At 40.7% G+C, this 26,477-nt stretch overlaps 1 protein-coding gene across 4 annotated transcripts in view; it reads left to right on the top strand.

The window, feature by feature from the left end:
- The first annotated feature begins 8,885 nt into the window (after window positions 1-8,885).
- The window catches only part of PAM (peptidylglycine alpha-amidating monooxygenase), a 262,191-nt gene continuing 244,599 nt past the window's right edge, over window positions 8,886-26,477 (top strand). For 2 of the 4 annotated variants that reach the window (XM_081132121.1, XM_081132116.1), the window contains exon 1: window positions 9,380-9,469. The gene's annotated coding sequence lies outside the window, so the exon portion shown is untranslated. Of the gene's footprint in view, window positions 9,139-9,308; window positions 9,470-26,477 lie in introns of those variants that run through there. The other 2 variants (XM_081132109.1, XM_081132114.1) reach the window with 2 other exon arrangements.

Raw genomic sequence — 26,477 nt, 5'->3', positions numbered from 1 at the left:
TATCTGAATTCTTTTAGGCAGTTAAGGAGGAAGTAAAAGGCTCTTCTTGTATCTTTTGTTTTCTTAAAAACAACCAGCTCAAAATAATCCATAGCCCCCAAAAGGCTTATTTTGGATGGCAAAACTCTGTTCCCCAACACTGTAGTAGGTTCTTCAGTAAAATTAGCATTCAGGATGTGTGGAAAACATATACTAAAAGCAGTATTTTAGGAAGACCAGACTAATGGTAGTGGACAGGATAGATTAATTTAGAGAAAAACTGGGGGCAGGAACACCACTTAAGAGACTTTTTAGCCCAGCCAGGCGTGGCTCGGTGGTTGAGCATCGACCTAGGATCCAGGAGATCGCTGTTTGATTTCTGGTCGGCGCACATGCCCTAGTAGTGGGCTTGATCCCCAGTTGGGGGAGTGCAGGAGGCAGCCAATCAATGACTCTCTCATCATTGATGTTTCTCTCTCTCTCCCTCTCCCTTCCTCTCTCTGAAATCAATAAAGATATATATATATATATATATATATATATATATATATATATATATATATAAAAATATAATTTTTTTTAAGAGTTTTTAATTAGAGAAAGTAATAAGGGTGAAATCTTTGCAACCACCTCGGAAAACAATAGCATCACTTCATAAAGCTCCATAGGCACACAGTCCATGGCCCAGCAATTCTGCTCCTTTGCATAGTCCCCAAAGAAACTCTTCAAATATGCACCAGAAAATATGTGTATGTTTGCTCAGTATTATTTTTATCAGTAAAATCCTAGAAAGCTCTCAAATATTCATTAAGAATGTAATACATTGTAGCATATTCATATATAGCAATGAAAATGAGTGAACTTCAGCCCCATCAACATGTAAGAACCACCAAAACATAATGATGGGGGGGAAAAATTCACAAGAGAATTTTATATATTACCTTGCTAATTATATATATACATATACACACATTTAAATATATATTTTGTGTGTATGCATATATAAATCCTCTTGTGAATTGTTTTGATAGCATATTTCATTTTTACAAATTTCAAAAACATATAAAACAACTATATTTTTGTTTAGAAAAACATACAAATGTGGAAAATCTGTAAGGAATGGTAAGGGAACAGTAATAAAGTTCAGGATGTTATTTACCAGGAGGGGTATATGACTGAGGAAGGAAACAGGGCCTTTCTGAAATTCTGGCAGTATTCTACTTCTTAAAATGGGTGTGTATATCTGAGGTTAATTTCTTATTATTTAACTGCATAGGTACATTTATACACCCCTCAGTAGTTGTGATGTATTTCACGAGTTGAAAACTTGAAAACAAATAATAACTTGATCTATGGTGATCACAGTGGCCATGTAAGAAAATACACATGTGGTGAGATTCATGATTTATTTGGGTCAGATTACAACAAGTTAATCTTGTACTAGTGCAGAGGATAAACTATGTAAACCAGCAATGCTCTAAAACTATTACTTGGATTTGCTTCAGGTGTCCTTTCCTGAGGAGGTTCAGGCCTTTCTCTCAGGAGAGTAAAAATGCCCACTTGTGTGTCTGCCTAGCACAACACCCTCTTACAAAGGGTCACAGCAGAGTGCCTGGTGCTCAAGCATAAAGAAAATGCTGGCATTTTAAAATAGTTTTTTCTTGTAGCTATCAATATTCAAAAACATTGAGGTCTAATCTCAAAGCACTTCCTTGCATTAATTTTTGCCTTTTTTCACAGAATAATCTCATGTTATTTTTGAAGGAAATTTGCAGGCCAACCCCTCACTGTGTATTGGAAAAACTAAGACTCAGAGAGAAGTGATGTGCACATCACACAACTCACTAGCAATAAATGCATGATAAGAAGAATCAGGTACTCTGACTTCCCGTATGCTACTTTGAAAAGTTTTTTTTCTATTCATGATAAAAACAAAAATTTCCAACACCCTCATGTGGTTTTTCCTTTGCTGCTAAATATAACTGGAAAATCTATGTCATTCTTTATACATCTGGGGATTTTTCTTGTTGAAACCAAATCTCCAATGCCATCCCACTAAGAACCTAAAATACAGACTCAAATCTACAGCTGCAAAATGAAAAGAAAATACAAATATGATGAGAAAGAAGACTATTTGTGAGGAAATATACTTCATTTTCCATTTTCAAGTCACTGAAAAGAAACAGCATGCTATGACAAAGGATGTAGATTATGCCTTTTGAAAATAACATTGAACATTTTTCCAACAATAATGTATTACATGCTTATTTTGGAAAATCCAGAGTAGTACAGTAGTCTTCCCCTTATCCAAAGGAGGTATGTTTCAAGACCTCCAGTGGATGCCTGAAACCACAGATAGAACTGAACGCTACATATAGTGTGCTTTTTTCCTATACATACATACCTATGATAAAGTTTAATTTATAAATTAGGCACAGTAAGAGATTAACAAAAATAACTAATAATAAAATAGAACAATTGTAGCAATCTACTGTGATAAAGTTATGTGAACGTGGTCTTTTTCTCAAAATATCTTATAGTAATGTACTCACCCTTCTTGTTCTGATACATAGATGGAACCATTCCGTAAACATGATGGCTGTCATCCAGGCTTTATGATAATGTTGCCAGCACATGGGCAGATAAATTTTGTTTTTGTTTTTGAAAGCCTCTGGGCTCTTTGCTCTGTACACGCCCTGGCTTTATCATATGCCCTGCAGCATTGCCACATAGTTAGAGTTCACCTGTCCTTCCATGTTTTATGCCCTGGTGCCTCCTTTGCACTTCATGAATGTCGGCTCTATTGGGCATCTTACCCAGAAGAGTCCAGTTTCATGGCCATTGAAGACTTGCTTCGGATGGTATCTTTCTCCTTAATCGACTTCCACTCTGCTGGGAATGTGGCAGTAGCTTCTTCATCAGCAGATGCAGCCACTTCCGTAATGATTGTATTTTTCAGTTCAAACCTATCCCCGCTGTGTGCCCATCCATCACCCGCAGTGAATGGCTCGGTGTCGCTCGTCTCAGGATCCCTCGCTGAAGGCTCCGTATCATCTCAGTGCTTCCCCGGCAAAAACATTGTTCTCAGTGGAAACACCTTTTCTGTTCACATCTTCCACCCACAAATATAACATCGTTTCCATCTTGACTAAGCACTTACTGTGCGGCGTGAAAGTAACTTTTGAAGTATGCGGTACAACAGCAGAAGGAGCGCGGATTCTTTTTTTTCTTCGCAATTTCACGAACAGAAGATTCGTTCTCACTATAGATCTGAACCTCGGCACAAGATTTTTTTCTTTATTCAGTGGAGAGCTTTCACCTTTTCCCTTAAAGGAAGCACTTTACAGCTTCTCTTTGGCACATCTGACCTGCCAGCATTACCACTCTTGTGTTGGGGGGCCCTTCCAAGTAAAAGAAGGGCTACTTACTTGAACACAAGCACGGCGACGCCTCCAGGGCACCTGCTGCCCAACATGGCGGCCAAGCGCCGGCAGCGTAAAGCTTACCCGGCGGGTCACGCTGGGCTCACCTCGCGAGACAGCCCGAGATTTCATCGTGCTCCGTCCAACAGCGGGCAACTGGCAACTTACGAATTGTTATTTCTGGAATTTTCCTTTTGGTATCTTCAGGCTGGAGTTGGCTGGAGGTGACTAAAACCACAGAAAGCAAAACCACAGGTCATAGGAGGTACTACTGTATAATGTAATGCATAACAGCTAAAACAAAATTGAGATCATACACTCAGATATTTTCAAAGGACGGATCAGTCCTTCTAATATCATTTCCATGTGCTAATGAGCCTTTGTACATTTGTCATGAAAGCTTGTGCCCTGGCTGGGTGGCCCACCTGGTTGGAGCATCGTCTGGTACACCAAAACGTTGTGGGTTCAGTCCCCTGTGGGGGCACGTAGGGCAGGCAGCAGGTGGCTATTTCTCTCTCACATTGATGTGCCCTTCTCTCTTAAAAAAAACAACAAACAAACACAAAAAACATATGCTCAGGTGAGGATTTTTAAAAAAGGTTTGTGAAGCAGTGATAGAGACACTGATTTCCACATTCAGTGGATATGCTAGCCTTCACCTCTGCCGTACCAACTTCTTACACTGCTGGTAACCTCTCCAATAAGGCAGTGAAGAAAAGCAGTATTTATTTAGGCTTTACTTGACCTTGTCATCTCTACTGTCCAGTCAAATACTATTAGCTTATTCACATTCTCCAATATATCCATTTCCTGTCTATCGATTGCCTTCTTATATCCCCCTATTTCACCTCATTCCTTATGCCATCCTACTAAATTTTGCATGGGGAAAATTTTTATGGCTTACATCATGATATTATATTTAAAAAACCCATCATGCATTCTTTGGGAGGTTAGATTATTTTCATTCCACAAGCACATTCAAAAAGTATTAACAACTTACGTGAAATTGCCAGAAGCTTTTAAAACTTTCTCAGAATCAAATATTGGGTTTTTCATTAACACTGAATCTACATAAAATTGATGATCCTGGTTGTCCTTGAAATTATTTTGTTTCTAAACCTTGGACTTTAAAGAATGAATTAATTATAGCATGTATCTCTTTTTTAACTGCTAAATTGGGTAATGGTTTAATAGCTCAAGGGGATTACTTTGGGGATTTTAAGGTTTATAAGATTCGCTATTCCCCAAGTCTGTTTTCCTACAGTGATCTATGGCTTTGATTCCAGTAACAAATTCACCAAAATGAGGATAGGTCATGGACTTTCACTGCCAGCCAGCCTTCCTGTCTTAGCCAGAAAGCTAGGTAGAGAAAACATAATTTGGTATGAAAAATTTACCTTGTTAAACCAAATGAACAACTTTCTTGATTTAAAAATAATAAAAGGTAAAAAACTGCTCCTAATAGGTGTATCAGTTCACATTAAAGAGAAGTGTATTAAAAAGAAGATTGTTTTGCCCGGCCGGTGTGGCTCAGCGGTTCAGCATCTACCTATGAACTAGGAGGTCATACAGGGTTTGATTCTGGTCAGGGCACATGCCTGGGTTTCAGGCTTGATCCCCAGTAGGGGGCGTGCAGGAGGCAGCTGACCAATGACTGTCATCATTGATGTTTCTATCTCTCTCTCTCCCTTTCCCTTCTTCTCTCTGAAATCAATTAAAAATATATATATATTTTTAAAAAAGAATGTTGTTTTTAATTTAGTGTTTATACGCAGAGAAAGGCTGCCCTGATTGCACATAAAAAACATTTAAGGAATTAAATGAACACCTATTCTCAGGCCCCACACTCAGAGTGACTCGATTGTTTGGTCTGACGCAGGGTTGAGGCATAAGGATTTTTAAAGCTCCCCAGGTGATTTAAATCCTGCAGTCAGGATTGAGAATCACTGTGTCTAGCCACTAGGACTGAAATGTATTTTTCACCTCTGAATAAAGGGACTGTGTGGAATTAGAAGGACCAATTCCTAGGTAATGTGGGATATATGAATCATAATTAGACCCTCTAAGTGTCAACCACAGTCTGGGCAGGGAACACCTGTGGAGCCAAGAATTAAAAATGAATGATGCCCTTTGTACCATAATGATAATGCATTCTACTCTCTGGGAAGCTATTAAAATATTCCTCTTAAGAATTTTTTTCAAGCCTATTTTTAAGTGTCACAGGAGAAAGTAATATGAGGTTTTCAAGAAGGCTCTGTGTACTTAATCTGGTAGAACTGTCTGCAAAATATTTTGGTATTTTATTTATGTGTGCATCATGCAGTGAAAGGGGAGAATGGGAGTTTGTCTGAGAAAAGAAAGAGGGAAAGAGGTTTCACATTTACATGACATCAAGAAGTTTGACTTGGCCTAACTACCTCTTATTGCACTTTTCAGTTCTTGAGGTCTGTTTGATGCATAAATTCTCTTAGAGGCTAGCCTCATTTAAATGATAATTTATGTCTTTGGAATGCCATTTCTAGTCTTGTTCTTCTGCACACCCGTGGAGCTGATCAGAGCGTGGTGATCCGTTTGTTTTCAAAGGAAATTTCATGTTCACATCCTCTCTACAGGGGTTAGTGGAGAAAGACAAGAAAATAGTCCCATAGTGTTTCAGCCAGTTATTGGGAAAATTTTTTCCTCCCATATATATCATAATATGCAATTGAATTGGTACTCCAGTAGGAAAGGGTTTGCTGTTTCATACTCCTATAGTTTTTTCTTAACACCATGAAATTAAAGACATGCCAGCATGGAGCTGAGTATTTCTGATTACTTTCAAATAAGCAATGTAGTATATTATTTCTTTATGTGCTTTTATAGTCCATGCTGTGCAAGATAATTGACTTCATGACAGATGTCTATATTTCAGAGGAAAATTTATTTGTGAAAGAACAAAGATATATTAGAGGAAACAAATATGGGGCTATTCATTATGTTGCCAACAAGGTGCTTTTTGATGACTTGTAAATTGAAATTAATATTTTCTCTTGTTATTCTGAATATGTATACGCAAATTTGTTGATACAACCAATTTGAAACGTATTCTACTATTTGAATGCAACTTCTGGTTCTCAATCAAAGTTGGGAGTTGGGCGCTCTTAGATTTTATTTGAAATGCCAGAGAATGAGGAAGGTGCACTTTTATTTCTTTTCAGAGAAATCTGTAGGCCTGCACATTCTGCAAGTTGGCCAGGATAAGTTATGTCCATTCAACCCATCTTTACAATAAAATAACTACTAGAAAGTTCTAAAAATAAGTTTAGGAAAGATTCTCCATGGATCTTTCTTTACTTCTCAAAATGAAACTCTTTTCGAAGACAAACACTAGTAGTAGGCAACAGCATCTGAAGTCCCTAACATGTTTGTGTGAGGTGGACTGGCTTGGAGAACCCAAAAAATTAGGTGGACAGGCTGCTGCAAAGGCAACTTGAAAAAAGGGGAAGATACGGAGGAGTGCCCGTCTCCTCTGTAACAGTGCCTGAGTCCCATTCTGCTGCCTGTAAATAAACTCTCCCATTCTTTTTGGCTACAAGGATTTTTCCTGGGGGTGGGGGTGGGAACTATACCCTTTATCCCTGTAAGCTGACTGGACACTTTTTGCAATATGATTGTACCATTAACATAAAATTAAAATAACTAATAGACACAGAGGGATTGCCATATCCAGAAAGAATGTAAGCTTAATAAGGTTCCATTTCAGAGATGATTTTTCTTTTAATGAGGAGAAAAGGAGACACTTAACTTTTTGTGCACTAGAGGAAAGAAGGGAACAAAAGGAGATTTTATAATTAAATTGGAGGTAGCTTTTACAAAAGCAAAACTGGGACACTAAGGACTTGTTTGGTAATGACAGTTCTAGCGTGCAGAGCCAACCTCAGGTGAAGTGGAGCCCTGAGGCCAGGAGAAAGGAGTCTTCTTCTCACCCACGCGGCGGGGGTGGCTGGCTCCACTTCATAGGTACATGCTAAGCTTGTGAGCTCAGTGGCTGGACTACACACAGCCTGCAACGCCCTGAGGCTGTAAAGTCTGAACTGGGCTTGGTGGTGGCTTCCTCAAACACCCTTGCTCTCTGTCAGTGCAGATGGAGCTGTGGCTGTGCCCATCAGGACCTTGAAGTTATGAGAGAAGGTTGCCATCAGGTAACATTGAAAGTGTTGTCCCAGCCATTCTCCCACATTTTAAGGTAAACATGTGGTCACCCACTGAACAGGAAAATTATCTTGACATAAAAATGCACCAAATAGAGCTTAAAAATAATCATCACCACAGCCTTAATAATACTCCTGTCCCTCCCCATCTTCTCCTCTCACCAAAAGTAACTTATTCAAGGGAGGGTCCTAAGTGTTTGCTTCAGTTAACCCAGGTCCGGGGGGAGGGATACAGGACTTAGGGGAAGGCTAAAGCAGAACAGTCCAGCGAGATGTAAACTGACCCAGCAATGTGTTTTTTTTTTTCATCTTATCAGTGACCATCACTCTCCAGGATGAAGTTCTCATCGCCGGCCAAGAGCTTGGGGTCATCGGCCTTCCTCGGAATTTAGTTTGGAAAGTAGGGCGGGTCAAGACTTGCTGTAGGTCCTGAAGTTTGTCCTCGACTCTCCACTGCTTGCTGGGAATTGTTGGGGGGAGGTCTAGATTTTCCAACCTACCCACTGCAAGCAACAGTGGTTTCCCTACAGAGAAATTTTTCTTTCTGAGAGTTCCCCTAAGGCTGGAGGGCTCCGTCTCCTTCATCACAGCCTGCCTCCCGTGCACGCATTTGGTTCCACTTTTCTTCCTTGCCCCCAGCCCACGGGCCTCTTCGTCTTCGTCAGCGTCCCTCCTCCCAGCCTGCTCCCGCCGTCCCTCCGCCACAGACCCGGGGGAGGAGGTGCTGGGCACCGCCCTGGGGACTCCTGCTAGGAGCTGGGGTGGGAGAGGCTGGGGGAAGGGAGGGTGTGGACGCAGCTGGAGCTGGAGAGGAAGGACGCGCGGGAACACGCGCGAGCAGGGGGCTAGGGCAGTGACAAACACTTGTCCTCGAATTCAACGCGGATCAGTTTTGTGTGGGGTCAGGACGCAGCATTAAGCCCCCTGGGTTAGGACCTTCCGGCTGGAACTTCCCAGCTCCCTGGCTCCCAGCGCCCCCACTTTGGGGTAAGGCGGGTGGGGGTTGGTCCGGGGCTCCCCGGCCGCAGTACTGGGAAGTGGTCGAGCGCGCCGGGCGCACCGCGTCCAGACGGAGGTGGGAAGACGAGCCCGGGTGCCGGGGCGCCGGCAGGGGAGCCCCGCGAGACCCGAGCCGAGGGCCCGCGCAGGGACCCGGCGGGTGTGCCTGTGGGTGGCGCCCCTTCAAGGATCCAGCCGCGGTGCCCGTCTGCGGGTTCTGCACACTCTCCACCAGAGTCCCAACCCGGGCGGGGCGGGGGCAGGGTTCCTAGGCTCTCACGGGGAACGTCCTCCCAGCCCCGCGCCGGGCAGACGGAGAGTCGGACATTTTTCTCGGCTTCTCCGGGGACAGCCGGCGTGGCCCCCTCGCGGGGCTGCTTTTCGGGACGCGGGACTGGGGCGGAGCAAAGGGAGACGGACTTTCACGCCCGCCCCCCCCACCCCCTCGGGAGTCCAGCTCTTGGCCACCTCCCGCCCGCACGGGAGCCACGCACTCAGGACAAGCAATCCCCGCAGGGAAACCCCGGGAAGCTGCGGGCGGCTGAGAGGTGACTCTGCGGGGACCTCCTTCCCCACCCCCCGCGGCCACCGCGCCCGGGGGGCGGGGGCGGGGCGGCGGCGGCGGGCGCGGGGCGGGCTCCGGGCGGCGGGGCACCGCGGGGCCGCCCCGGAGGAGGGACTGGGAGCTGTCCCGGGAAGTCGAGGGCGAGCGGCGGACGGGGTTGGGCCCCGCGCGCGCCGGGAGGAGGGAGCCGCCGCCGCGCGCCCCGCCTGTCCCCGCCCCGGGAGCAGGAGCCTCCCAACTAACTCCCTCCCGCGCCGCCGCCCCGCCGCGGGCAGCTCGGGCTTCCGTCCCGGACAGTGTCCGCGGCCGCGCAGGTTGGTGTCGCCGCCGCCGCCGCGGGGCGGGCAGGGGAGGGAGAGGGTGGGAGCGCCGAAGGGGGCTCAGCAAGTTGGGCAGATGCTGGGCGGCGACGAGGCTCCCGCCTCCGCCGCCGGGTTCCCGGCGCCCGCGGTGGTGGTTGGTTTCCTCCGGGCTACCCGGGTCCTGGGGGATCCGGCGCCGCGGCCGGGGCGGGTCGCGGGACCGAGCCCGCCTCGCACTCCCCAAACCTCTCCCGGCGCCTCCCCGCACCGCCACGGCCTCGGCGGGCTCGCGGGGGCCTCCCCCCCGCCCTCGCCTGGCCTCCGGTCCCCGCCGGCTCCGCTCGCCTTCCTGCCCTTTAGACAGCCTTGGAGCGCGAGGGCGATGGCAGAGGCGGGATGGAAAGTATCCGCGACTTGGCGTTAAATCGGGATTCTTGTCCGGTGTCAGTCACCTTCCCATGAATGCGGCCTTTTGGCCCCTCCGCGTTCTTAGCCAAGAACAAAATGTGCGCCTGCTCTGCCGGTCGCTGAGGGTCGGGGTAACCATCCAGTGGAATGACTTAGGTGTAGTATTTGGTTTTGTTTTGACCACGGTCTCTGCTCTCCTCAGGCTGGAGACCTCCTGACGGCAGGTCCTGGGTTCTAATCCTCTGAGTTTAGACCCTTCTGCTTAGATGGGATTCTGTCTCTAGCTGATTTGGTCAGTAGCTTTGTTGGGATAAAAGACTCCTGTTTCTGAATCTGGTCATTCGTATTGAAATCATCCATTTCCCCCCAACCCTATGTACAAAGCTGGATCTTCCTAAGGTGGTAGGAATTCAGATAGCAGAAGGTCAATATTGGCCCCAATCTTTGGAAATCAGCAAACTGTATTTGCTACAGGTGTTTACCAATCTTTACAGTTTCTTTTACACCTTAAGTGCAAAGTTGAATTTGCTTTTAATTTTAAACAACTCAGGAAGTAGACCTTCATTTTTCCAAACTTACGACATTTAGCTCAAACAAACGACGTGCCCTATCATTTGTAAATTTTTCAATTTAAAATCACAGGCACAAGCATTCTTAACACTATTTTAATTATTTTATGAAGAAAGCAAGTAAGCGACCTAATATTGTCAGCTTCAGACTTGATATTAATAAGTCCTTTCATTCATGAGTTCCTGATTTAATAGTTCATGAGTTCCTGTATTGTGCAGTGTGTCGTGCTTTTAAAGATAAATCTAAAATATGTTCCTTGCTCTAACAGGAGTCGGGAGCCTTTTTTCCGCCAAGGGCCATTTGGATATTTATAACAACATTCGTGGGACATACAAAATTATCAACTTAAAAATTAGCTATGAACAAAGCTCCACCAGACCAAATGATTTCGCTGGCGACATGCGACCCCAGGCCGGACGTTCCCTACCCCTGAAGAGACTTCCAGTCTAACTTAGAGACTCATATTTCTATTTCATATTTTTTATGAACATTAAGTATATTCTCATGACTACATATGGCAGGTAGAGTGATGTCAAGAATACATGACTGAAGGCCCTTTCAGATAATTATTTAGCAAATCTACTTAATAGAATGGCACAAGTAATAAGTTTAGCTGAGTTAGTGTTTTCTGAAATAAAATTTCAAATGCTTCTACTTCAGCAAATAAATTTTTAGAATGAAAGCTCAGAAGACCATATATACATGTATGATGTATTAACAAATGTTAAAAGCTGTAGAAATTTCAATTCTAACTTATTAAGTCAGTTTATGGTGCCCGGGTGCAATTTTTTCTCCATGGCTTAAGAAATGAAATTATAGCCGGGCCGGCATGGCTCAGTGGTTGAGCATCAACCTGTGATCGAGGAGATCCAGGTTGGGATTCCTGGTCAGGGCACATGCCTGGGTTTCGGGCTCGGTCCCCAGAGGGGTGTGTGTAGGAGGCAGCCGATCAATGACACTCTCTCCTCATTGATGTTCCTATCTCTTCCTCTCCCTTCCTCTCTCTGAAATCAATAAAGACATATTTTTAAAAAAAGGAAGAAAGCTTTTTAAAAAAAGAAGAAAAAAAAATTATAATGCATAAAGAAATACAGAGATTGAATGTAATATTTTTTATAAATTGAAACTTGAACACTTAATGGCCTGATGGACCCTGGATTGACTCTGGAAATTTGACTTTAAAAAGGTACAAGATTCTTAGTGAGAGTTTTGTTTTTAACCATTAAAAAGAAAATCTGGCTTGGTGCAAACTACGGGCAAGAATTCCACCTGGAAAAGACTGACCAAATTAGGTTGTATTTGGTGTGACTCAATGACATCTCTGATTCTTTTCCTGCTTGTTGGAAGAATCCATCCATCTGCTGGATTTGTGTAGAATTTCTTAGTCTTTGCATACCAGTACTAGGCTTTGAGAACTTTGATTTAGCTCACACAGTGAGACAAGGCAGTTTGAGGGGCAGCCTGAGGGATGCGAAGTTAACTTTACACATGGCCTATTGCTGTGTATCTTTGTTTTCCTCTTTGTGAAATGAGATTAAAGATCCTGTCACTGCCCTGGAAACCGTGTGGTTTGGTATAATAGTCAAGAATATTAAGCCAGGAAGCTGCTTTTATGTATAAGAATTTTCTTCACCCCTTTAACTCCTTCAGCCAGTAAAAGTGAATTGTTAAAAGCACATACAAATAGCTTTCAGAAAAGGCTCTGAATAAAGTTGTTGGTGGTATCATGTACTCTGAAGTCTCCTGATAGAAGTTCAGGTCATCTTTATCTTCTACAAGTTATTATACTGATTTGAGAATAAGACCTTCATCTTATCCAAGGTTGAACAGCTAGCTAGTTAGTGGCAGGAGTGGAACTATAACTTCGATTGCCTGATAAATAGTTCTATAGTTTCTCCTATTATCTGTGGTCTTTTATCGGGGCACATTTAAAATCTCACATTTATAAATGTTTATGGCTAAACATTTTGACTTCAGGTTCTGATGGGTCTGGGTTGGAGTCCTGCCCCAAGCATTTACTAGTCATACAACCCTTGGTAAGTTATTTAACCTCCCAAGTCCTCAGTTTTCTCGTCTCCAAAATGGGAATAATGGAAGTGCTTAGCTCAAAGGACTGTTGTAATGGTTAAGTGAACTAATTGATGTGAAGTGCTTAGCATATTGCTGGCTGTTTATTATGTGTTTACTACTCAAATAGTTATTTCAGTTTCTTGAGAGTGGGGGGGATGACATTTTAAAGGTCCAAATTAAAAATATATATATAAAAACATAAACATAGACACCCTAAATATTTTGAATTAGCAATTTCTCAGCTAACTTTTGTTTCATTTACTTATTCAACAAGTGTTTATGGAACTACTACGATGTGTTGTTGGGCCTCTTTCTATGCACTGGAATACAATGGTATACAAGACAGTTATATAGTCATTCTCTTATGACCTAGAAGTCTGGGAAGGGATCAGAAAATTGCAATCTTATGTGATTTGCACCATGAAGGGGTAAAGCAGAGAACCACAGAATACGGATGGGATGGGATGGGATGAGAGGCCTCTGGGTGGGTGGCTGTCATAGTGCGTCACCTCATCCTAATTGGGGTTGGTGGTGGACAGAGAAAACTTTCCGTGTATATACTTAGACTCGAGATAAGTGACAGCCGGTGAAGAAGTTGGAGAATGAGGAGTGTTCTAGACCAAGGGGAATGGAGCATGATCCATTAGGATGGGAGTCAGGTAGATAAGGTAAAAGAACAAATAAATGAGAGGAGAGAACCTGTGGCAACCTGGAGAACCCAGGCTTTGTGTAAAGGATCAGTAGATACTCAGTTCCAGCCAAGTGTTGTCAGGTTGGGATGCAGGCCAGGTATTGCCAGATGCCATGATTTTTAAAGAAGAGCTTAAAATTCATATTTTATAAAAGTGAAATCTCCCAAAGTGTGAAATGGGCCAAATGATTTTTAAACGATTATGTGAGCCAATTTGTAGTTGGAATTCAACCCAGGGCCACCACTTTATGACCTCTGCATTTAAGGAAATGAAAAAGGTTTAGTGGCTAAAAGAATGCATTTTAGAAAGAGAGGCAAGGGAAGTGCCCACTGGTATGGGCAGAGTTATATCATCCAGGACCTGTGGAATTTGCTAAGGAGGGTTGGGTTAATCCTAAAAGTAGTGGGTGACATTAAAGACTGAAACGAGCTACATGATTAGATTTGTGTTTACAAGGTACATTCTGGCTACTGTATGGAGAATGGAAAGCCAGACCACAGACTGTAGTGGTAACCATTTAGGAAGCTATTGTAATGGTCTGAGCAAGAAGTAAATACGGCTGAAAGCTGGGTATTTGAGCAGGATAGGGAGAGAGATGGGTGGATTTCAGAGATATGTGTGATACCTCCACTGTTGGAGATAATTCTCCGTTAGTCACTCGGGTTTCTTGGAGCAGGGGCACTGACTGCTTTCATTCTAAGCTATCTATTCAAGGACATTTATTTTGCAGATAGCCTTGGAAAATAGAGGTAGTCAGTCTTTTCCCCTGGAGCAAAGGGCAGGTAGGCTTACTGTTTAGTGTAAAAGATTTGAGTACTCTCAGGAGTGGTTCCCCTTCTGTAATGCAAATCATTTAGTGTAAAGGTATCACCTCCCCTTCTACACAACATACAATGGGAATTAATCCTCAGAGGATTGGTGCTGACTATGCTAATGCTCCTGCCACTATTTCTGTGAGTAATGTAGTCCTTTGTCTCTGACCCAGGAATTTCTTGTCTTCTCTCAGCATCCATGAAACTGTGGTGTGCTTATTTGTTCACTTGCAAGTAGGGTAAACTCTAATATCCTTCGCAATTCTTCAGAGCAACTAGCCACAATGTACTTAATAGCTACATGTGGCTAGTGGCAACTATAGTGGCAAAGCAGATGTAGAACATTTCCATCATTGCAGAAAGTTCTATTAGATGTTGCTGGACAAAAAGGCTTAGATTTGTGTGTGTGTGTTCTTGGGTGAGTAGAGGTGGTGGAAATTGTTGATTTTGACACCATAAACATGATGCTTATTTTTATGTTAGGTGCACAGGTGTTCCTTTATATAAAGGAAATATTTCAGTTTGGTTAATCAGTACAGTATTCAGGCCTGTTGGAGGAAAAAAAATAGAAAATTATCTACAGTGTCAATTTGGAGACTAAGCAGACTGGGGCCATGTGGCAACAGAAATTCTACATATATATGGCTTTCCTTAAAATCATGTGTGATTGTGAGATTAGGATCTGTGCCCAAAGGAGCTTGAACTTCTGAACACTGTCTTCAGCTCATCTACTAGCCATGCTTGACATAAAAGGACAAGAGTGATACATTCACAGTGAGATCCTGGAACATGACCAGTCCAGCAGCACCCACGCAGCGCCTCTGCAGCCCAGCTGTGCCGCCTGAACTCACAGAAAGGAGGGAGGACAGGAACAAGATTTCCAAATGGCTCTCGTTCAGGGAGTTTAAGAGGACAGCCTCAAGACAAGAGGGAACTGGACTCAAAAAGAAAGAAAAATTGTACTGGAAAGCACAATTTTAAATGACACAGTATAGATAGGGGACAATGCCAAGAAACAATAAAAGCAGCAGATCCCTTTCCTGGTCAGATGGGGAAAGCTCATTTTGAGGAGTGCATGGACCACAAGCACTGGGAAGCAAGAGCACAGCATTGTTTCTATCATTATTTCTGTCATTTTATAGGCCCAGCCAACTGCAGCTGCAGCCACAAGAGGACAGTTTTTTGTTTTGTTTTTTTACCTGCATTGAGTGTGCAGTTGACTGCTTAGTCACGTAGTTATACCATAAGCAAAACAAAGGACGGTGGTAGAGATTTTTAAAAGTGAAGGCGGAGGCCCTTATTGAAGAATTGCACTATGACCTGCTCTTTTCATGACTGAAAATACCTTATTGAAAATTTCAGATATTAAGAATTTTATTTAACTATGCTGAAGAAATTTGCTTTAAAAAGTTCTTATTTCTAGTGCAGTGAAAATTTATTTACATGAAGACTAATTATAGGTTTTTAAAAATCTGAATTTTAGAATATTTTTAAAGTTGACTTTATTTTTAAGTGCTAACATACATAACTCAGACCCTGCTAAAGAAAGATCTTACCTTTTAGAACTCTTTTGAGAGAAACTTTTATAAAGAGATATGTTAATTTTGAACCAACACTGCGATTGTTTATATGTACCCGCAGGGTTCTGTAGTGTTTAAAGAAAACCTGTGTAGATTAAACATATACTCCTTGTTTGCACTACTAATTGCATCAACGAACTACTATTTACACAGATACGTCTTCTCAAATTTCAGTAAATTCTGGGAGAGCCAAGGTCATGTGCTGTTAGTGTTTGGACCAACCTCATCCCTTGCATAAATTTCTCAATTAATGAGGTTTTACTCCATTTAATGCTTCAATACTACTTTGCTAAATGTCTTTTTTTTTTTTTTTTAATTGTGAATTTAAAAATCTTATTTCTGTAGGGGTGAAAAAGGTTGGTTGTTCTCCTAAATTAACCCCTCCCCTGATCCCCTCCCCCCCTAAATCTGCTAACTTCAGTTGTTCAGCCTGCTTTCATTTTTCTCTTTCAATTTTGTTTGGCACAGATCTTTCTTTGTGCTTCCATTCTCTCCATACAAACAGCATGAAATTGGAAATAATCATTGTCTGTTGTATTTTTGAAGATCAGAATTTTCACCAGTTTCATGCAGTCCTTTCTCAGGCAGGGTGTAGTAAATCATCTTTGGAAAACTGGCTCCAGTAAAACTGGAGTATGCAGTGGAAATCGTTGGTGTGACCTCAGAAACAAAGCCAGGAGACTTGCTGTTTATTGCATGAGTCACTGATGGGCTCAATTGAAAGCAAATGATACTCGATTGCTTCTCATGCATGTCAGTGTTACATCTTATTTTAAAAGAAGCCTGAGATAAAGGCATAAAAATAAATTAATAAGCTCTTTCTCTCAGAGAATTTAGAATTGTATGGATTCTAGCATTAGGTGATTAAAACAGTAACGGCAAGGGCTACAAATTAGGCCTTATCCTTTAACCCGTAATTTCCTGGGGTGCTCCGAATTTTTCATTGTGTAGATTTCCTCAGGTTGCACATGAGTGACTTTAATCAGGAGCAAAGTGGCTTCTTTCTGTTATATGCCATTTCCTCCATGGCCCTTGCCTCACTTAGCTATTACTGTATGCCTAATCGACCACAGTGAAATGTCTTTAAAACATTTTCGAGGGGACTAAGGACTTTCTGGAGAATTTTTATAAAGCGAAATGCCAAGAAGGAAAGTTTGAATGGTTTCCTTTCATAGATAAATGTTTCCGGAAGGACTGATGAGTCAAAGAGTTGTTAATAGGATATGTGAATGTAACCTTTCACCTAGTTGCTGTCATTACCTAACTCATAACTATATAGTTTTAGCAAATTGTTTGAACTGGTTCTTGTCTAGTTCTTTAATGAAACACACTCTCTTGGTTCCATTCTATCCTCAGTGCTGTTTCAAAGCTTGCATTGCTCCAAGCTCCCCCTCTCTCCTTCTCTTTTACCAGCAGCTCGTCATCATATAGAATTTCACTAATATCTTTGTCTTCAGCGCTACTTCAGTATTTGTGGAAAAATTTTATATTCATGTACTCCATGTTGATTTCCAGCTCTTTGGTTCCTAATAGCGTGCCTTCTTTTATTTGTGCAACAAATATTTCTTCAGTGCCGGCCATGTACCAAGCACCCTTCCTAACCCTAGAGATTGAGTAGTGAGCAAAAAGTTTATGGTCTGTGCTAGCATAGAGCAAGGAGTCCAAGATGAAGGCAGTCATTAATTTTTTAAAAATCCCAGCAATGAATAACAACGTAATGACAAACAAAAGTAAATGCTCCGAATAGAGCCATATGATTTTGTAGGCTTATATAACAGGAGCCTAGGAAGTGACACTTGATTGATGTCTAAAGGGTGAGTAGAAGAGTTTGAGAGAGGGCTGGAAGAAGAGCGTTACAGACAGCAGAGGGGAGCTTGTGCAGAGGCCCTGCAGCAGGAGGGAGCAGAGTGAAATCAAGTCGCTCAAGAGAACTCAGGGCAGAGTGGAGTGCGATGAGGCTGAACACCCAAGCTAGGGCCAGTCCTTGTAGGGTCTTACATCAAGAATTTGGCCTTTATCTTAAGGACCGTGGAGCGTGTTTTCAGTAGGAGCTGGTGACTCCATGAGACTTGTGTTTTGATTAAGATCATCTGTGGGGGAATGAATTGCTGGGGGCCTGGGTTCCCAGGGTCACAGTGGGGAGATGGTGAGTGGCTGCTGCATTAATCCAAGTAGAAATGACAGGATGTGCTAGGCTTGTTGTATGTACCAGGAGGTGTCAGTGAAGATGGATTAAAAAGTTTTAAGGGATAATATTAATTGTACTTATGAACGGATGGGATTTTCTTTTATTCAGTCAGTAGATATTTAGTGAATAGTACCTTTATGCCAAGCTCTGTGCCAGGCTCTGGGGACACAGCTGTGAACAAGACATACAAGATCCCTGTATGTGTGGAGCTCACCTAGTATTGGGAGTAACAGGTAATCAATGAGTAAAAAAATATAGTTTCAGATAAAAATAAGTCCTGTAAAGAAGAATGAAGTCGTAGGAGGGAATGGAGACTGACAGAGGAGTGTCCTCTTATATAGGGAAGTCAAGAAAGACGTTTCTGAAGAGGTGGCATTTCAGCAAAGACCCAAATGAAGAAAGGGGAGAGGGAACAGGTGCAAGGTCTTGAGGCTGGAGCAAGGACACCTTACCCTCAAGGAATGCCAAGAAGGCCGTATGCCTACAAGTACAGAAAGGAGGGAAGAAAGTCGGGCGTCATGAATGCCTTGCCAGTCGTTGAAGCTTAAAGCATCTAAAGAGATTTATTGTATTCTTTTTAGTCCTAATCATCTTTTCAAAGTCACACATCTTACCAACCACAACCCCAGGTTGCTCTGCCACTAGACTATTTTTAGCACTGCTCCTGGAACAGCTTCCTTTATCACATCACACCCTACTAAAGAACTGACAATGATAACCACATGTCCATCAGGTCACGGAAGGGCCTTCCCTTATTTTAACCACATTTCGCATTACAACCCTCACTGGACTTCTCCAGTCAGTCAGTTGAAGGCCTTCCTCAGTTTTGTACAGGCCTTCCATATAATGTATTGCTTTTATCCTTGGTGTTACATTTATCACTGTGGTGCCTCTTTCCTTCCTATTAGTCTACTTCCATCTCTTCCTTCAAGGCCGGGTCCACGAGTTTTGAGTTACCTTGTCTACCAGGTTTTTTTTCTGATTTATTCCATCTTACCTTGATCACTGGATCAGTTTGAGGGATATTATTTTTTTTTCTTCCTGAGTCATTTGAAGAGGCACTACTTTAAAGGGCCATTGTTATTCTAAATTAAAATATTTATGATCACGCTCTTCCTAAAAGAGATTAGGTGCCAATACCAACTCTGCCATGTGTGTATGTGACATTGGCTAAAATATTCAACTATCTGAGGTTCAGGTTCCTTGTCGGTAAGATGAAGATAATAAATCTCCGCTATTTCATTTAAGGTGTGGGTGTGAGAAGTAAATGAAGTAAAACACAGAAAACATGTTTTTAACAAATGCAAGACATTCTATTTAATATTTTAGATGATCGTGTGTCATATGCTCCTCTAAACTACAGGTTTTCCACACTAATTCATATAGCATGGAATCATGTGTGTGCTGCAGGAATCCTGTGAGGCTTCTAGAGCTTTTAGCCACACAATATGAGCCTGGGACAACTCAATCCACTGCATGTGTATTACTTTCCTGGGGCTGCTATAACAAAATGTCACAAACTGGGTGATTTAAACAGCAGAAATTTATTTTTTGCTGTAGTTCTGGAGGCTCTGAGATCAATGTTTCCCTCTGAGGGTTGCAAGGGCAAATTTGTCCCATTCCTCTCCTTACCCCCAGGTGTTCCTTGGCTTGTGGATGGCATTCTTCCTGGGCCTTCACATTGCCTTTCCTCTATGTCTCTGTGTCCAAGTTTTTCCTTTTTATGAGGATACAGTCATTGGATTACTCATAATGGCCTAATCTTAATTTGATCATATACAGAGATCCTATTTCCAAATAAGGTCACATTCACAGGTACTAGAAGTTAAGACTTTAAAGTCCTTTTAAGGCACAAAATTCAACCCATATCACCATGATTCAGTACACATACAAGGAAGAATCATCACAAACATGGTGAATTGGTGCTGTATTACCAGAATGATGCATTGAGATAAATTAGTGAAATATTTTTACCAAGTATTTCACTTATTTTGCCCTGTGTCATACTGGAAACTTGCTCTTACGTGCCTGATTGGTAAAATGTATTCCTTACATTTTTCCTGAGATATTAATATAAAATTATTTATGTGAAATTCTGAATGTTCACACATATCTATTTTAGAGTTTTACAAGTCCTGTTAATTTAAAATTGGTATAAATTAGATCAGAGAGGGCCAGCCAAGAGAAGCAACAAACCCAATAACTTTTCTTCCAAGTTTTAATAGTATGTTCCATTATTGTGCTGATGTGAATGGAAAAAATATACAACCCATGTGCTTACTCATATCATCTTTATGTGGACATTTTTATGTGAAAAATTTTATTGCTTCAATTGTTTTTTTTTTGGTACAGCATGCTTCTCTTTGATTTTCTCAAAGGACAAGTGTGGTCCTATGACACAGGCTGATCCCTCTCTGCTAAACACCCAGAAGGGTCTGTGGTTTTTAACTTAGATAACTTCAGCCTTGGTTGACTAAAAACCCACTCTTCTCTTTGACTTAAAAATCTCATGGATATATTTTTTCTCATCAGTTTCTTTGTTTTTACTTTGTTTTATTATTTTTTGATTGGGTAGGGAGCTGTTTGATACACTTTTACCTATTGATGTTGGAGAATACCTAACTGCATCTCTTATGGGGTTTTATCAAATGTGCCATTATTATGTTCTATTTTATCTGGTGAATATGTATTTGTCTTCATATGGCTCATATTCTGGTATTTAGGACATCCTTTGCTTTAGGGACATTGAGGAAGGTACCCGAAGTGGGTGTGGTGGTATTTTCCTGTGTACTTGGCTGACCAGTTTAAAAGTTTAACCATTTTTAAATTTCATGACAGTTTAGCACATAGATCACACCTGAGATGCCTATCGTAGGAAGTCATTCAGATGTAGTGAATAGAAATGGAATACTTGACCTTTACCTAGTAAAGTGAACATTGTTTTGTTGACCAGAAGAGCTTTCTTAGCACAGCTCCTACGTTCCAAATAGCTGTGTGAGAGAGAAGGTTTTTAATTGTCACATTTTCATTAATTTGCTTCATAATTACTGCTGTTTCAAAATTTCTACTAAAAGAAAAACAGCTAAAGATTGTTCATTCCTGCTTATAGTGTTTTGTAAAAAAATATTTTAAAGAAAAAGACACACAATGACTTTTAGATTTCACTGTTATTGTGGAAGTAAATTTGTTCTTGGTATCCTATCAAGTAGATGTTACCTGGAGAGAGAAAAAAGTTTTGATCTTAAAATTCCAAATTTGACAGAATATCTTTTTTCGGAAATGATAAAGAAGTGGGTTATATGAAAAAGATAAAATGAGGGATGGGAGGTTAAGTTTATTGCCACCTCAGTCCTCATTACCTGCAAATTTTGATTCTTCCTTGTTCTTAAGTAAAGTTCTTGACAAATATTTCTCTTCTAAAGTAAATATTGGAAGGTGGGAACAATTACTAAAGTGACAACCTCAGCCAACAAAATGTGCTGAAGAGAGAAGCGTTGGATAGAGACTTGCACGTGCTGAAGGGGGGGGCGGGCAGGGCGGTGGTTAGGGCAGGGCGTTTTAAAGGAGTGCATTTGTTCATCGGAGCCTGGAAAGACCTTGCTTCTGGCCATTTACAATGTTCTTTTTGCTGTTTTTGTTTTAATCTTCCATTGTTGTTCCAAGGGTGTGTGTGTGTGTGTGTTCTTCATAAAACATGAACTTCAGGCCACACCTGGGACCATCTGGTGTTTTGTGTAATCTCAGCATCCAGTAGAGGTATTTGACCCAGGGGCGCTTAGCCACTAGGTTCCAGGGCAGCCATAACCTCATTGATACCAGGTGTCTTATTTGATGAATTCCTTACATTTTTCCTGAGATATAAAAATAAAAATACATAGACTTGTAAACTGCAGGGGCTTTTTTTGAGGTGGTTAATGGTATGGAATTGAGAGTCACACAGCCTTGGGTCAAACCTCCGGTCTGATATTTACCAGCTGTATGACTGTAGAGAAGTGAGTTACCCTGTTTATGCCTCAGCTTTCTTATCTCTGAAATCAAATAAAAATAATAATTAATAATAACTGGCCCTTATGCTATTTATTATGCACCAGGCACTTTTCTAAGCATGTCATGTATTTTAAACACATTTAATCTTCAAAACAACCTTGTGAGGTAGTTACTGTTATCTCTGTTTACAAATAAGGAAAATTAGGTACACAGAGGTTAAAGTAATTTGCCCAAGGTCACAGAGGTATTAAAGTGGTGGGCCAGGATTTGAATACACAGATTTTGGCTTGGAGGCCTGTATCACACTTGAAATAAACGAGATGATCACTTAATGCACTTGGATGGACACATAGCAGGCCCTCAGTCAACTACTCCTCACCACTGCTAATGTTACAACTACATGATGATGATGACTACTATTATTACTATTAATATTGTCTACTCTGATTCATACCTAACCATATTTAATAATAAACATTTTCCCAAACATTTTCTATAGACTCTGAAAAATGGCTTTAATAGTGTCTCTCTCTCGTTTATTTTTCCCAAGGTGGTAACTCTTGCATTGGTTCTCAAAGGGGCTTATATTTGTTTTTTTTGTTTTTTATATTTGTTTTTAAATCTATTTTAACATGTTAAATATTTTATATAGTGGAACCAATTGAAGGTTGTAGCTGTACAGAAAAAAATATAAATCCACAGGGTTTTTTTTAAGCTTTTGGGGAGTTATATACTCCTGATAGTATTTTAGATTCTTTCCAAAGAATCTTAGGTCCTGTAGCAATTAAAAACTTCTATTTTTTAGTACAATATTTACATTGTACTAAATATATACATTTAGTAAAAAATAAAGTGTCCCCTTATTCACTGTTTTGCTTCTGTGATATCAGTTATCTGCAATCAAGTGCAGTCTGAAATATTGAATGGAAAATTACAGAAATAAACAATTCATAAAGTGTAAATTACCTGCTATACTGAATAGCTTGATAAAATCTCTCAATGTCCAGCACTGGATGTGAATCGTCTCTTTGTCCAGCATATCCACCCTGTATGTGCCCCTGCCCCTTAGTCACTTAGTAACTTCTGGGTTATCAGATCGACAGTGCTGTGTTCAAATCACCCTTATAGTAAGTAGCCTAACACTATGTCACAGTGTCTCCGTCACTCACCTCACTTCATCTCATCATGTAGGCACTGCATCTCATATCACAAGAAGGGTGAGTACAGCACACTAAGATATTTTGAGAAAGAGACCACGTTCGTCTAACATTTACTACAGTATATTTCTATAATTGTTCTATTTTAGTATTAGTTGTTGTTATTAAACTCTTATTGTCCTAACTGATAACTTAAATTTTATCATAGGTATGTATGCATAGGAAAAAACAGTGTATAAAGGGTTAACGATCATCCTCAGTTTTAGGCATCTACTTGGAATGTATCCCCCATGGATAGGAAGGAACTACCGTCATTCAATTCCAGGGGGTAAGTTCTGAGGGTGGTTGGGAACTGTATCACCCAATAATCTTTTTTAGGTTGCCTGCATACTTCCTGACCAGGGATTGAACCAGCAACCTAGGTATGTGCCCTGACCCGGAATCGAACCCCAGACCTTTTGGTGTACGGATGATGCTCCAACGAACTGAGCTACCTGGCCAAGTGCCCAATAATATTTTTCCACCATTTCTAAATATTAGAATTGTTATAATGATTAATGATCATTTAGGGTGCCTTTTAAAAATGAAAATAAACCCATTTTCCAGGTGGGAGTGAAATTGAAAATCTTTGTCATTAGTGCTACACTCTTAGCTGGGGAAACGTAGAAGATGGGAAGAAAGTAGTTTTACTTTTTAAAGCATAACCCTCTGAAGTTTAAACTCACTAACTTTGTAATATTAATGAAACATTTTTTTCACCTGAATAACAAACTTGGTGGTGATGTTTCTGGCTTCTTCCCATAAGCACTGCGTACTTATGCCTAGAGGCTTCCTCTAGAGTTTTCAACTCAGAATCACAAAGGGAGGAAAGACTGGGCCAGAGAGGGACCCATTAAGATCCTGAGAAGAGGAAATTGATGCTTACACTGCTGTCAGCTAGAATTTTGAAGCCTTTCAAAAGTAAAGTTACACTGCATGCCCCAGATTTTATAGAGAGAAGCCTAGTGCCAATTGAAAAATAGAATTCTGGAAAGGTTTATGACCCGAGTGGCTCAGAGGCCCCCTTGAAGGCTGTGGAGTGCTAGAAGGTCCGTGGCTGGGTTTAAGAGAAGAAACGTTTCTGTGTTCTCATTCTGGTAAATTATGGACATCCGTATCCTGATAATTGCTCCCACGTATTGAGGTAGTTTAGTACAGGGAAGAAACCAGCTTCCTGGCATTAGACATCTGGGTCAGTTCCTGGCTCTGCCTCTTAGTAGCTACCTGACCTTGGGCACATTACTGAACCTTTCTGTCTCAGCTTGACCATCTTTAAAACAGGGATATGCTGGCACCTATTTCATATAGTGTGGTGGTTGTAATTATTCTTCAAGGTGATGCATATAAAATGCCATATGCATATAAAATGCATACAAAATGCCTGGCACATGGTTAACTGCTTAGTACCTAAACATTAGGTATTATTATATGTTGTATACCGCACCTAGAGTATCTCTAATGCTTTCTATAACTCTGTGATGTAAACCAGTAGCCCTATTTTACAGAAAATTGAGGCCCACAAAAGGGGAGCCGTTTGTTAGGAATGTGAAGGCCTGTGAAGGTTTTCCTTTGCTCCCTTCCTCATCTCGATGGTTGTTCTCCGCTGTTGTTGGTCAATAACTACAGGTGTGAGGTAGAGCAGAAGGTGATTGTAACCATTTTTTTCTCAAATTTATGTGCTAGGATGCTTATGCAATTCGTAAGATATGCATAGTGTTCTCAGGCTTGTGAAATACATACCGGCCCCTTTCAGAGGAAAACATCCTCACTTACACTTGGACTTAAGTATGTTTGTCATAATGTTACGTAAATATATTCCAATGTGGAGTAAATGTCTTCGTTTATAGCACTTACGTAGTTATAAAATAAGACAAATTTGCAGATTTAATGCCAACAAAACTATAAAACCAATAAAATTCAAGTAATTACATTAATTTGTGTTATTTTGCTGAAAGTAAACTTTCAGTTTTGGGTTTATCCATGCTAATGATAGATTTTGTTTAATCTGTATCTGCCTTTTAATGTCATGATATTAATGTAGCATAAACATTTGAATATCTGTGGTTTAATATGGTGCAACCAAAAATAAGTCTTCTTCAACTAATATGTCCTATAACTTGGTTGTAATAACTTCAGAATGTTATTTGATAGTTCAAAATAATAGGACTTCAGGAATACCAGTTTTAGTGGGTGTTACTTGATAAATTTGAAAGCTGTTTTTTTCCCTTTGAAGTCAATATTTAAGTGTAGACTTCACCCTAGTCCTGTTCCTGAACTTTGGACCTGGAGTCAGATTTCCTGGGTTCACACTGCTGCAAAAATATGTTTTACCTAAAAATTTCTGTGAATTTTACATTTCTTTGTAATAAACTAAAATTACTGGGTCAATGAGTATGTAGATACAAAGTTCTTGCTTTATGTTATATTTGCCATTTACAGCCCCAGGTAGAAGAGAGCCCAGCTTAGCACATCCCATATCAGAAGTCAGCAAACATTTTCTGTGAGGGGCTGAATGGGGTAAAGATTTTAGGCTCTGCAGGCCTCATACAGTCTCTGTTACAACTACGCAGCTCTGCCTTTACAGCATGAAAGCAGCCATAGGCAGTACATAAAACTTTATTTAATTTAAACTTCATATAATTTTCACATGACAAAATGTTATTCTTTTATTTTTTTCCAACAATTTAAAAATGTGAAAACCGTTTACTCTTAGAATGCTGGCTGTGCCAAAACCGGGCTCCCGGGCTTTGACTTGAGGGCCTAGTTTGTGGAGGCCTGTCCTAGATGACATTTGAGAGAATAAAAAGATAGCCCTTTTTGGCTTTTATTTATGGAGGCAGTGTAGTGCAGTGATTAAGACAGTGGCTCTGAAGTGAGACTACCTTCCCTTGGAATGTGACCTATTCATGACTCAGTTCTCTCATCTGGAAAATAGGGGAAGATTTTTTCTTTGTATCAAATAGTTGTGGGAGATGAAATAAGAGACTGGATGGATGTATAACATATAACATTGAGAAGTAGTTTATAGCTTTAGCTCTTATTTCTTTAGTTACTATTGAGGTTGTCCAGTTTATCATGTGCTTATTGGCCATTAAAAATTTTTTATTTGTTCTTTTGTGACTTCTATATTTACATTTATTATTTGTTCTGTACAATACCTATTTATATATTAAGGTTATCAACTCACTGTCAGATATTTTCCAAATCACTTTTGTCTGTTTTTTTTTTTGCCTTCTGTTTTTATGTGTGGTTGTTTTTTTCAAAAGACAGATATGATCTTTTATATTGCAATTATTGAAGATAATGGTTTCATTTTTTTATTTTTATAAAAATATTTTCAATCTAAGGTGAGATGATATTTACCTGTATTTTTATTGTATTTTAACTTTTATAATTCTGGAATTTAATTTTATGTATGTCATAAATATCTAAATGTATATTTTTATATAGATTTTACAAATTAATTCAGCATCATTAATTGAATAATTCTTTCTTTCCCACTGATTTAAAATGCCAC

The sequence above is a fragment of the Miniopterus schreibersii genome, assembly GCF_964146895.1.
Source record: "Miniopterus schreibersii genome assembly, chromosome: 3".
NCBI classification, from domain to species: Eukaryota; Metazoa; Chordata; class Mammalia; order Chiroptera; family Miniopteridae; genus Miniopterus; species Miniopterus schreibersii.
This window is presented reverse-complemented; position numbering and strand designations above follow the sequence as displayed.